Source organism: Nicotiana sylvestris, chromosome 8, assembly GCF_000393655.2.
Source record: "Nicotiana sylvestris chromosome 8, ASM39365v2, whole genome shotgun sequence".
NCBI classification, from domain to species: domain Eukaryota; kingdom Viridiplantae; phylum Streptophyta; class Magnoliopsida; order Solanales; family Solanaceae; genus Nicotiana; species Nicotiana sylvestris.
The window spans coordinates 105,080,839-105,093,754 of record NC_091064.1 but is presented as its reverse complement, the minus strand read 5'-3'; positions in this window follow the sequence as shown (position 1 = coordinate 105,093,754).

The following is a 12,916-nucleotide window of genomic DNA, read 5'->3' as shown; positions in this document are numbered from 1 at the left end:
TTGGTGACAAAGAAATGATCCATAGATTGTGAAACTATAAAGATGACCCACCAAGTTAGTGCAATAGTGCATTCAATGGCCCCGAAGCTTGAAGATCCCGGTGCTTTCACCATTCCCTGCACCATTGGGAGTGCGGACTTTGCTAAGGCTCTATGTGATTTGGGGACAAGTATCAACTTGATGCCCTACTCAGTTTTCAAGACTTTGGGTATTGGGAAACCGAGGCCAACTTCCATGAGATTGCAAATGGCGGATAGAACTATGAAGAGACCATTGGGTATTATTGATGATGTCCTTGTCCGGGTGGAAAATTTTATCTTGCCAGCTGATTTTGTGATCTTGGATTGTGAGGTAGAGTATGAAGTTCCAATCATATTGGGAAGACCTTTCCTTACTACGGGGAAGGCCTTAGTTGATGTGGAAGCAGGGGAACTCACCTTCCGGGTGGGTGATGAGAAAGTGGTCTTTCATGTGTGTAAGTCAATAAAGCATCCCAACAGTTCTGAGGTGTGCTCTTTTGTGGACCTTGTCACGACAGTAATAGTTGATGATACAAGTGCAATGATCAATGTGGAGGACCCTCTAGAGGCCGTATTGTTGAATCTTGATGTCAATAATGATAAAGGCCGAGTGGAGTGTATGAATGCTTTACATGGGATGATCTTACTCTTATGAGCCTAGGAAACTATCTTTGGACCTTGATAATAGGAAGACTCCACCAACAAAACCTTTAATGAGAAACTTCCGGTATTGGAGTTGAAGTCGTTGCCTCCACACCTCAGGTATGAGTTCTTAGGCCCTAGTTCAACTTTGCCAGTTATTCTTTCCTCTTGTCTTACTAACATGCAGGTTGATGCCACATTGGCAGTGCTTCAAAAGCGGAAGAAGGTAATTGGATGGACTTTAGCTGATATTCGGGGGATAAGCCTCGCATTCTATATGCACAAGATTATTCTGGAAGATGATGCAAAGCCCTCCTTGGAATATCAAAAGAGGTTGAACGAGGCAGTGCAAGAAGTTGTGAAAAATAAGGTGATCAAGTGGTTAGATGCCGAGGTTGTCTACCCCATCTCTAATAGCTCTTGGACTTCACCGGTGCAATGCGTATCGAAGAAGGGTGGCATGACCGTGGTTGCAAATTCGCAAAATGAGTTGATTCCTACCAGAACCGTCACAGGTTGGAGGGCATGCATGGACTACCGCAAGTTGAATAAAGTGACCTGCAAGGATCACTTTCCATTGCCTTTTCTTGATCAGATGTTAGATGGACTTGCTAGGCATGCCTTCTACTATTTCTTGGATGGGTATTCTGGATACAACCAAATCTTGATTGCTCCGGAAGATCAAGAGAAGACCACATTCACTTGTCCATATGGCACTTTTTCCTTTTCTAGGATGCCTTTTGGGTTGTGCAATGCACCAGCTACATTTTAGCGGTGTATGATGCCATTTTCACCGAATATGGTGGAAGATATTTTGGAGGTGTTCATGGACGACTTTAGTGTTGTGGGTGATTCATTTGATGAGTGTTTGAAAAATCTTGATAGAGTGTTGTCTCGTTGTGAAGAAACCAATCTTGTTCTTAATTGGGAGAAATGCCACTTCATGGTGGAAGAGGGCATAGCTCTTGGGCATAAAATTTCAAAGCATGGTATCGATGTGGACAAAGCAAAAATTGATGTGATTTCAAGGCTCCCTCCCCCTACCTCTGTCAAGGGAGTTAGAAGTTTTCTTGGGTATGCGGGGTTCTACCGGAGATTTATCAAAGACTTATCGAAGGTAGTGAATCCCTTATGCAAGTTATTGGAAAAAGATGCTAATTTTGTGTTCGATGAGAGATGTATGCAAGCCTTTGAACTTCTCAAGCACAAGTTGACCACCACTCCTATCATTACCGCACCTAATTGGAGCTTGCCCTTTGAGCTCATGTATGATGCGAGTGATGTTGCGGTTGGGGTGGTTTTGTGTCAAAGAGTGAACAAAATGTTTCATCCGGTGTACTATGTGGGCAAGACAATGAATGATGCTCAAGTGAACTACACAATGACACGAGAAAGAGCTTTTGGCTATTGTGTTCGTAATGGAGAAATTTTGGCCGTATCTTATGGATGCCAAGGTCATAGTCCATACCGATCATGTCGTACTCCGGTACTTGATGACGAAGAAGGATTCCAAAGCTAGACTGATGCGATGGGTTTTGTTACTTCAAGAGCTTGATTTGGAGATTGTAGACCGGAAGGGTAGTGAAAACCAAGTGGCAGACCACTTGTCCCGCTTGGAGGAGGAAGGGAGGCCTCGTGATGGCCTAGAGATCAATGATTCATTTCTCGACAAACAACTCCTTTTGGTGTCGGTGAATGGTATGCCATGTTTGCGGACATTGCTAATTTCCTTGTGACTTGTATAATCCCGTGTGAGCTCTTTTCTAACCAAAGGAAGAAGCTCAAATGGGATAGGTTGGATTTCTATTGGGATGAATCGTACTTGTTCAAGATTTGCACGGGTGGTGTGATCTGAAGGTGTGTCCCGGAGGAGAAGCAATTGAGTATCTTAGAGTCTTGTCATTCCTCTCCCTATGGTGGCCATCATGGCGGGACGAGGACGGCTTCCAAAGTTCTTAGTTGTGGGTTTTAATGGCCAACTTTGTACAAATATGCAAGTGACTTGTGAAGAGGTGTGACGAATGTCAAAGAGCGGGTGGAATTTCGAAGAAAGATGAGATGCCTCTCAATACCATTCTTGAAGTTGATATTTTTAATGTATGGGGCATTGATTTATGGGCCCGTTTGTTAGCTCGTGTGGGAACACATACATTCTTGTGGCGGTTGACTATGTTTCAAAGTGGGTTGAAGCCGTAGCTTTCCCAACAATGAGGCCCGGAGTATTGTTATGTTTCTCAAAAAGAGCATTTTTATAAGGTTTGGCACTCCTCGTGCAATCATAAGCGGGGGGGGGGGGTCTCATTTTTGTAATAGAGCTTTTGACACTTTACTTGCAAAGTATGGTGTCAACCATAAAGTTTCTACTCCTTATCATCCTCAAGTGAGTGGCCAAGTTGAAGGCTCAAATAGGGAAATCAAGAGTATATTGTCAAAGACGGTCAATGCAAATAGGACCGATTGGTCAAAGAAATTGGATGATGCTCAATGGTCTTATAGGACTGCTTGCAAGACTCCGATTGGTATGTCTCTGTATCGGTTGGTGTTTGGGAAAGCTTGCCATCTACCGGTTGAGTTAGAGCACAATGCCATGTGGGCTTTGAGGAAGCTGAATCTTGAATGGGATGTGGCAACAAATCTTTGTGTGGAGCAGCTTAATGAACTTGATGAATTCCGATTCCATGCCTACTCCAGTTCGTCCTTGTACAAGGACAAGATGAAGTACCTTCATGATAAATATGCTCGTGGCAAGGAGTTCAAAGTGGGTGATTTAGTTCTCTTGTTCAACTCTTGGTTACGTCTATTTCCGGAAAAGCTTAAGTCAAAATGGAGTGGACCTTTTGAAGTGGTGTTTGGGACTCCATTTGGTGAACTTGACTTGAAGAACAAAAATGGTGAGGTTTTCAGAGTGAATGGGCACAAGGTCAAGCACTACCTGGGCAAGATTGATGACAGCCACGTGGTGGCACTTCTGCATCTAAAGTGATTAGATGGTAACCTGCGTTATGCCGCGACATTAAATCAGGTGCTTCTTGTGAGGCAACCCATGTGTCTTTATTTTTGTTTTTCTTTGATTTTCTTTGTAGTGTAGAATTTATTTTTGGACTGACTGGTTGTGAGATGCTGTAGGATTGTGTTGATGCAGTGCAGGAACAAGTTGAAAAATGATCATTCTCTGAAGTTTGCAATGCGGACCACACTTCATTTTGTGCGGCTGCAAAGTTCTTTGTGCGGGGGCAAGAAATCAATGTGGACCGCAGAGTGATTTGTCAAAAGTGGATAGTCTCTGAAGTTCTCCACCGCAGCCGCATTGGATTTTGTACGGTCCTCGGTAGACCACTGCGGCCGCATAGAATTTCATGCGGTCTACAGTGGCCAATCTCCCATTGCTTCATGTATCCAAGCAGCGCAGACCGCAGTGCCATTTCTTGCGGTCCGCAGTGGGTAGGGGAGCTGGGGCCCAGGACCTTTTTCTATAAATAGGACTTGAGACCCTCCATTTGAACTTTTCGATCTTTTCACTCTCAGAAGCCTAAAAATTACTGTTCACTCTCTAAATTGCATGGATTCAACTGCTTAGTCTCGTTTAATCTTCAGTGCATCTCATTTCTGGTAACTTTAATTTCTTTTTAGTTGTTTAATTTTGCTAATTTCTTTTGACTTTCATTTTTCTCTTAGTTTTTCTTCATTTCTTCTTGTTTTTCTTTTAATTTAGTAGCATAGGTTAGTTAATCCTGTTTTAATTAGGAATAATTAGTTAAAAAATTGAGGCAACACCTAGGGAATCATCAATAGGTGAAAATTTGGACTAAAAATGAACAAAACTTGAGCCCTAGGTTGGTGTTGCTGCTAGGCACTCAATGCGGACCGCAATGGATTTTGTGCGGTCCGTGGTGCCTCTATGCGGTCCACAATACTATTTTGTATAGACCGCAGTGGATTAAGTTCTAAAAGCTGACATTTGAGGACTGCGGCCGCAACGGATTTTGTTCAGTCCACAGTGCTTCAATGCAGACCGCAATACATTTTATGCGGTCCACGGTGCATAGATTCGGAGAGTGGGTAGTCTGAACCCCACCTCTGTGCGGACCACAATGGATTTTGTGTGGTCCACAGTAGCCTCTTTGCGGCCATACCTCATTTTGTGCGGTCCGCATTCTGCAACTTTTGATTGTCTGCAACAATTTTCCTACAATTCTGAATTTCATTGATTCTATTGATACTAACAAGATAAAACTGAATGTTGCTTGCAGACAGTGGTTCAATCACGGGGCGGTGGTAGAAAACAACAAGGCAAAGGTGAATCCTCAGGGGATATAGGAAAGGGTATGATCAAATTGACCCCGCAAGCCCGACAAAACATCAAAAACACTAGGAAGCTCATAAAGGTTGCTGATAGAGCCATTGACCAATCGGGGAGTGAATATGAGCCTTCCTAGGAGGTATCGTCAGACTCCGTGCCAGAGTATATTCCTAACTGGCTAGAGAGAAACAGGTTGAGGGATACACCTCCAGTCTCTCCCACTGCCCAAGCATCAGTGCGCGTATCTTTTGAGTCGTCTGAGGGCTCAGCTGCAGGCAGTGGCAATAAATATTCCACCTCTCCTACAACTTCACTATCCGGGGAGGGGCCCATAGAAGAAGAAGGGGAAGAAGTAGAAGGGGGTGAGATCCAATTAGGAGGGGTAGAGAGGACTAGAAATCCGGAAGCATGGCAAGACCGATTTGTGAGTGAGGTTGCCTATCACAAGTTCAGAGAGTGGTGGCCCGAGAGGAAATTGATACCTGAGCGTAAATTTATCACCTGGGACCTTTTGACTTATAATTCCAAAGTGTTGAGGCAGTTCAGAGAGAGAGCTTGATGGGACTATTTCATAAGCCATGTGGAGAATGCCAATGAGCACTTGGTGAAGGAGTTCTATATAAATGTGGCCCACATCAAAAAGGGCACCACAGTGACCAAAGTACAGAACTTGAAGGTGAAATTTGATGGCAAGACCATAAATGATTACCTGGGCTTCTCGGAGGAGGATGAGGAATTGTATTTGGAGAAAATGGCATTGGGTGAGGCTACTCGTCCTTGGCCGGCAGAGTACTTGGCAATGCCAGGTACTACCCCAGAGTGGTTGACTGCGGGAGTTAAGATCTTGAGGAGAACTTTAAACTTTGAAGCTAAAGGGTGGGAAACATTTGTGTGTAGCAGGCTAGACCCCACCACCCATAACAACTCACTCCTTATTCACCAGGCTATATTGGTGGCATCGATCGTGGCGGGATACCCGATTAACATCAGGAATGTGATGTCCTGGGTTATTACACGGGTGGTGAACGAAAGTGACAGATCTTATCCCTTCCCCAACTTCCTGACCATGTACCTGGAGGACTTAGATATGGAGAAGCAGAAATTTGATATGAAAGTGAAGGCGAAGGCACCGTTCTCATGGTATAGCCTGCAGGGTGATGACAACCTTAAAAGCAAGCACTACAAGGGCAAAGCCACTACTTCAATTGGCCAGTCTGAAGAGCCAATAGTGGTAGTGGCTCTTACTCAGCCTCATTCCACCTCAGCAGACATGGCCCCAGGACCGTCCACTTCTATAGCTCCAGAGATCCCTTCCCCCACTACATACCCCCTGACTGCCCACCGCCTAAGCCAGACCCTCGCCAGCATCAACAATTGGATGCAGATAGCTACTTCTAAGCTGTTTGTACTATCTACTATGGTGGTAGCCCTGTCAGCACCCCCTCCGCCACAGGTCCCATAGTCTATTGAGGACACTCTGAAGGAAATTCTGGACAACCAAAAAATACTCATAGATGTCGTTGACTCTCATGAAAGGCATTGAAGGAGCTTGCTAGGGAGGCGAAGAAAATAAGGAAGACTCGGGCTTCTAAAGAGTCAGTGAAGGAGCTAAGGGTCGAGGTAGAGAGGTTGAAGGAGGATCACCTGCCTTTAGATTTGTTATTGCATGACTCGACGCCAGCAGCCCAGCCCCAACCAGAGCAGGAGTCGAAGAGGCCACCCAAAAGGAAGAGGGTGCTTCCCTGTTCTAACGATACAGTCATACAGTTGGAGGGCCCGCAGGGAGGTTCCTCCAGCCAGCCCCAAAACTCAGTCCAGGTCCAGGCCCAGGTCCTAGCAGAGCCACAGATCATAGGGAGCCCGTCACAGGTTCCCAAGTAGATTAAGGACCCAGGGACCCAGACTTAGGATCCTATGCAGACGGAGGCCCATAGGGAGTTTCTTTTTCCTCTCTTCTCTATTTTTGTGCTTATTTTGGTTAGTTGGTATTGAGGACAATGTCAGCTTTCATTTGAGGGGGTAGCCCAATTTGGATATTTGGATGACTGTATATATGACATTATTTTATGCTTTTTTTTTATCTTTGGTATGTACATAACTTTATCATTTCATTGCACTTTTCGTACTTTTTACTTTGGGTCTATATATAAAAGTTACGTTCTTATGTATATATTCATTCTCCCTATTGTATATTCAATTAAATCCCCTCTTGTACATATTCATTTCACTTTCCGCATTTTTCCTTTCTTAGCTTCTTATTTTATGTTTGTAGCTTCTTGTTTTGAGTTTTTGCAATAAGCCTTTGGTTTTCTTAATGCCACGGTTCTTTCCAAAGGTGGAATTTGTGTGAACCGGGTGGCTCTTCCCGATGATGGATGGCATGACAACCTTCTTAAGTGTTTGAATCTATTTTTCTTTTTGCTTTTTGGTAGTTAGTTGGTAAGGGTGCCTCAACCAAAGCTTCAATTGGGCCTAACACATTTGCCTTTGATACTATGGTAAAAAACAAATCGTTGTGTATAGGATGGTGAAAGTTGTAACTTTGAGATTCTTCTGTTGGCCAATAATCATTAAGTGATTTTTCCGGACCAGTGTGTTGCTCAAATCTTAGCTAAGGTTGTTGTGGTCCCCCGACTCTGTGTCTTTAGCAATCCCATAGTTTGTGTGGTAAGAATTTGAATTGCAGGTCCAAGCCCCAAGCCATTGGTCTAGAACTTGCCTTGAATGTTTGTCTAGGCAAAATTCTAAGTGTAATTTGACTTGAGACGTGATTATAGACTCTCCTTGATCCGAATGATATCTTGAACACTTCCATAGCCTACCAATGATAAAATCCCTAGTCAACCCTTTTGAGTCATAGACCTCTTTCTTTCAAGAACCACAATACAAGCCTTTACCCGTTCTAAAAAAATACCCTCTTTTGGCACCCGATCTTTCCTTAGCACATGGCAAAAACATAAGTTTGGGGGGAGAGACGAGGATTGCAACAAAGTGGTAAAAGTTACAAAATGAAGAAAAGGAAAGGCAATGAAAAAAAAGAAAGAAAACCAAAAAGACAAAAAGAATGATCAATGTAGAAAAGAATAAAGGGATTCAATAAAAGTAAAGAATGAAAGGTGTGGAAAGTTGAGAAGGAGAAAAAGATTTGAAATGAACAAGAAAGAGTGACAGTGTGTCTCTCTAACCCCTTATAAAGAAGTGAAATGACTTAAAAAGTCAAGTGAATGTGTGCCAAAATGAAGCAAAAGAAGTGCTAAAGGGAAGATGGAACCTACTTAGACCAAACATTTCCTACCCTGAACCAAAAGCCTTTACTATGTCTCCACAAAATCCCTACATGATCTTAAGTTGAATGAAGCTTACATTAGTGGTGACTCACATAAGGAGCAAGCATATGGTACATAGAGCCGGACTTGTGACTTTTCTTTGAGAGAGATGAGTGTATTCCCATTTACCTCATTCTGAGTGCTACAATCCTAAAGGTGAGGTTTGCTTAGGGAGAGTTGAGGATGTGTGAGTTTGGGTTCCATAATGACCAAAGTAATTGAAAGAGTTTCTTTGATATGTTGAGTCAATACTTGATGCTCTTGTGTCGCACTAAATCCATGGTGCTTAAAAGAGTGAATATTGTTAATGATTCATTTGAATTGAGGGCAATTGTTAGTCCCAATTAAGGCTAGATGAGGTCACTTTAGCTTAGCTAAATTTTCTTGGGTTTACTCTTGAAGGGTGGGTCTTATTTTGTTTGATTGAGGACAAGCAAAAGCTTACGTTTGGGGGAGTTAATAACTATGGATTATGATGCATTTTACACTCATTCTTACTTGAGTTTTGATTAGAAATGTGTACAAAATAGTCCCAAAGGCTTCTTGATTGCAGGGTTTGGTCAACAAGGTAACACTTTGTCAAAACTATCTCAAAAAGGAGTGAAACATGCACAAGTACCAAGAACAAGTCCAAGCACAGTTTAACAGGACCAATGCGGCCACACTCTATTCTGTGTCGTCCGCAAAGAAGAGGTTCAGAGAGGTGCTCATTTCAGGCAGTCAAGCAATGTGGCCGCAAAGCATTTCATGCGGACCGCATTGGCTTCATTGCGGCCACACTCGATTTTGTGCGGTCCACAAAGATAGAGTTCAGAGAGTTGCCAAGTTGGGGAAATATTTCCAATGCGGTCCGCAGTCTATTTTGTGCGGACTGCAACAGAAGCCACCGCGGCTGCAGTGCATTTTGTGCGGCCCGCAGTGGCCAAGTTTAAAGAGCAGAAGTTTCAGCCAAGAGCCTCAGTGCGGCCGCACTCGATTTTGTGCGGTCCGTACTACCCCGCAGGGGCATTTTTGTCTAGAAAATTCGGCCTACTATAAATAGTTTCTTTTTCCCATTTCGAGGTCATTAGTTGTAGTTTCAAGTAGAGCTGCGCTCGTGAACAATGTCTTTTTACTATTTTGAGTAATTTTATAATAGTTTTATCATTGAATATTCAAGTTTTAGCTAGTAATTAAATATTATGGGTTTTTCTTCATCTATTTCTTTGTTTTCTTCCATTATCATGAGTAGCTAGACCCATTAGCTAGGGTTGTGGCTCAACCATAGTGTGGGTAATTGATGGGTCTTGTGTTTTAAGGCTTTAATGTCTATGGGTGTTTGATATTTTGACTAAATTATGGTTTTAATATTGAATTAGTGGTTGCAAACACTAGTTTATGCCTATTTGACTTGGGCTCTTCTTGAGAAAGAGAGCCTAAGTCTAGGAAAATTAGTCCAACAAGGAATTGGGGCATATTCAAGAGATTTATAGCCCCAATTGAAAGGTTAAACCTAGAGATAGTGATACCTGACTTGAACCTCAATTGCTTGCACAAATCATCATACCCAATTGGTCTTGAGAAAGTCAATTAGGGCAAAATCACTCAAACTACCGAGAGGTATAGAGTGAGAAGTATCATGCAATAGTTATATCGTAATCCCCAAATATAACAACCTAGCCTTAGACTCGAGAACCCGCCAAATATCCACATAGGAGAAAGTCACTTCCCTAGTGCCTTCTTAACTATTTAAACAACCTTCAATAGTTTACTCTAAGCTGAATTTAGCATCTTAGTAGTATAAAGTTAGAAGTAATATCAAAACCAATTATGAATAGAAGTGGAATTAGGAGCAATTACGCAACTCCAATTTAGATAGAAACTCAATTATCATTTCTAGCTCCCTGTGGAAATCAATCCCGACTTTCTCGGGTAAAAGCTGCTTCGACTACTCTTGCTACTTTGTAGTAGTGCAAGGTTGGCCTAGATCATTATGCCGGAAAAGGTCCTCGGGTTATACCGGGGAGGCCCATGGGGCTATGCCGGAAAAGTCATCGGGTTATGCCGGAAAATGTCCTCGGGTTATGCCGGGGAGGTCCACGGGTTATGCCGGGAAAGGTCCTCGGGTTATGCTGGAAAAGGTCCTCGAGTTATGCCGAAAAAGGTCCTCGGGTTATGCTGGGGAGGTCCATGAGTTATGTCGGGAAAGTCATCAGGTTATGCCAGAAAAGGTCCACGGGTTATGCTGGAAAAGTCATTGGGTTATGCCGGAAAAGGTCCTCGGGTTATGCCGGGTAGGTCAACGGGTTATGCTTGGAAAGACATCAGGTTATGCCAGAAAAGGTCCTCGGGTTATGCCGGGGAGGTCCACGGGTTATGCCGGAAAAGGTCCACGGGTTATGCCGGAAAAGTCATCGGTTATGCTGGAAAAGGTCCTCGGGTTATGCTGGGAAGGTCCATGGGTTATTCCGGGAAAGTCATCGGGTTATGCTGGGGAGGTCCACGGGTTATGCCGGTAAAGGTCCTTGGGTTATGCCAGGAAAGTCATCGGGTTATGCCAGAAAAGGGTCCACGGGTTATGCCGAAAAAGTCATCGGGTTATGGCAGAAAAGGTCCTTGGGTTATGCTGGGGAGGTCCACGGGTTATGCCGTTAAAGTCATCGGGTTATGCCGGAAAAGGTCCACGGGTTATGCTGGGAAAGTCATTGGGTTATGCCAAAAAAGGTCATCGGGTTATGCCGGGGAGGTCCACGGGTTATGCCAGGAATCAACTAGGGAGTGGGACCCTATACTGGAAAAGACTAACAGGTTATGATTGTAGCGATTAGGGAATGGGACCCTATTTTGGGAAAACATAGCTAGAGACTGGGGACCCTAGGCAACCATGATTTTGAAATTTTCTTATTCTTTTCTATTACTTATTTCTTTTCTTATTTCTTTTTCTTCTTCCCCCTTTTTACTTCACTTTTCATTTTATTTAGGAGAATGAATGAAGAGTTTAAAAAGGGACTTCCCTTTTTGGGTCAACTTTTGCTGCAGAACCGTTTTGGTTTCTGCGTACGTTGCTTTTATTGCACCTGCTTCTTGCAAGGTTGTTTTGTACTGCACCTATTTTCCTACTTTCAAATCAAAGAACAATTTGTCATTTGAAACGGTGGTTGGTTTTCTGGCCTTGATTGTTTTAATCACTTAATCTCGGCCCAACTCTTTCGATGAAAATCTCCATTGCTCACTGGCTTTCTGGAAATTGGTCTCCTTTCTAAACCCAAGGATCTTGACTTTCCAAAATTCCACATGATGGTTAACCCGTTTGGAGCTTGGCCTTTTCATCTTATTTTGCCTTCATGGGCACTTGACTTTGGATTTCTTTTCTTTTCAAGAATTTTGACTCTGTAGCATCGGCCATCATGGCCAGTCGAGATCAACTTGATGCACCTCCTAAGGCTAGGTGCTTTTCCTTGAATTTCAGCTTTTGTTAAACAGAACCTTGTAAAACCAATCTTGACATCTTTTCTTTATAGTAGTTTCGGAAGAGAATTAGACCGAAAGGGATTCAAAGAAAAGTAAACAACGCACATGATAATGAATTTAAACGAGGAGTGTCCTTTTCGGGGAAAGGAAAGAAGGACTTATCTGGAATGCACGCAGACTTCAATAGATATGACATGCTTCTTGGACAGGATACCCGATCTGTGCAAACCATCCAACTCTCACAAAACCTTTCATAATCCATTTCTCAAAACCGAGAAACCCTGCCAGGACTCTTATCAATACCGATGGTTGTAAGTGATTCCTTTTTCGATTAGTGGCGCCCTTTGCGGGTTTTCACCAACTGACCTCTCTTATTTCTATTCTCATCGTTGCCTTATAGTGCTCTTTGTGAGTTTTTATCGCACCTCTTTTTTTACCACTCGTAGGGGATATAAGGGAGTTTTTCCACTTAAAGTGATATTATTCGAAATGGGATTATTTTATTTATTTCAGAGTCTCCACTTGGGATAATTTATTTGGTGTCCCAAGACACCGGTTTATTTTAAAATCCCAAATCAAGGAAATTTCGACTTTATTTAAAAGTCCGCGAACCAGAAATTCTAAGTAAGAAGTTATGTTAACCCGAGAGAAAGTGTTAGGCATTTCGGGTTCCGTGGTTCTAGCACGGTCGCTTAAACTATTAATATTTGGCCAAATTATCTGATTTACAACATGTTTTAAACCTATTGTGCATTTTATTCCTTTTACCGTTTTAATTAATTATTTAACCATTTTTAGGATTTATGAAATTATTTCTTGAACAAGTTACGATTGTCGTACACTTGTTTGTTTTAGAACACGCCGCGAACCACGCTAAATGAAATGCACCACGATTCACGACATGTTTATTTTATTATTGTTCAAAGTTGTTGTGATCGGGTCACATGAAATGCACACCCGAATTTGGGAATTATGTGTCATAACTATGTCATGAGAACCATACCCATAGTCACAATGATTATTATTTATCGCGCCTAAAGCAAGCTACGAATGTTCAAAGTGTTTTCGACGCTAGTTATGAATGTTCCAAGTCTTTTCCATACTAGTTTTGTATCAATGTGAGGGCCATAGATTATGGGATTCATTTGTGGATGACACACCTCAATTTATTTTAAAAG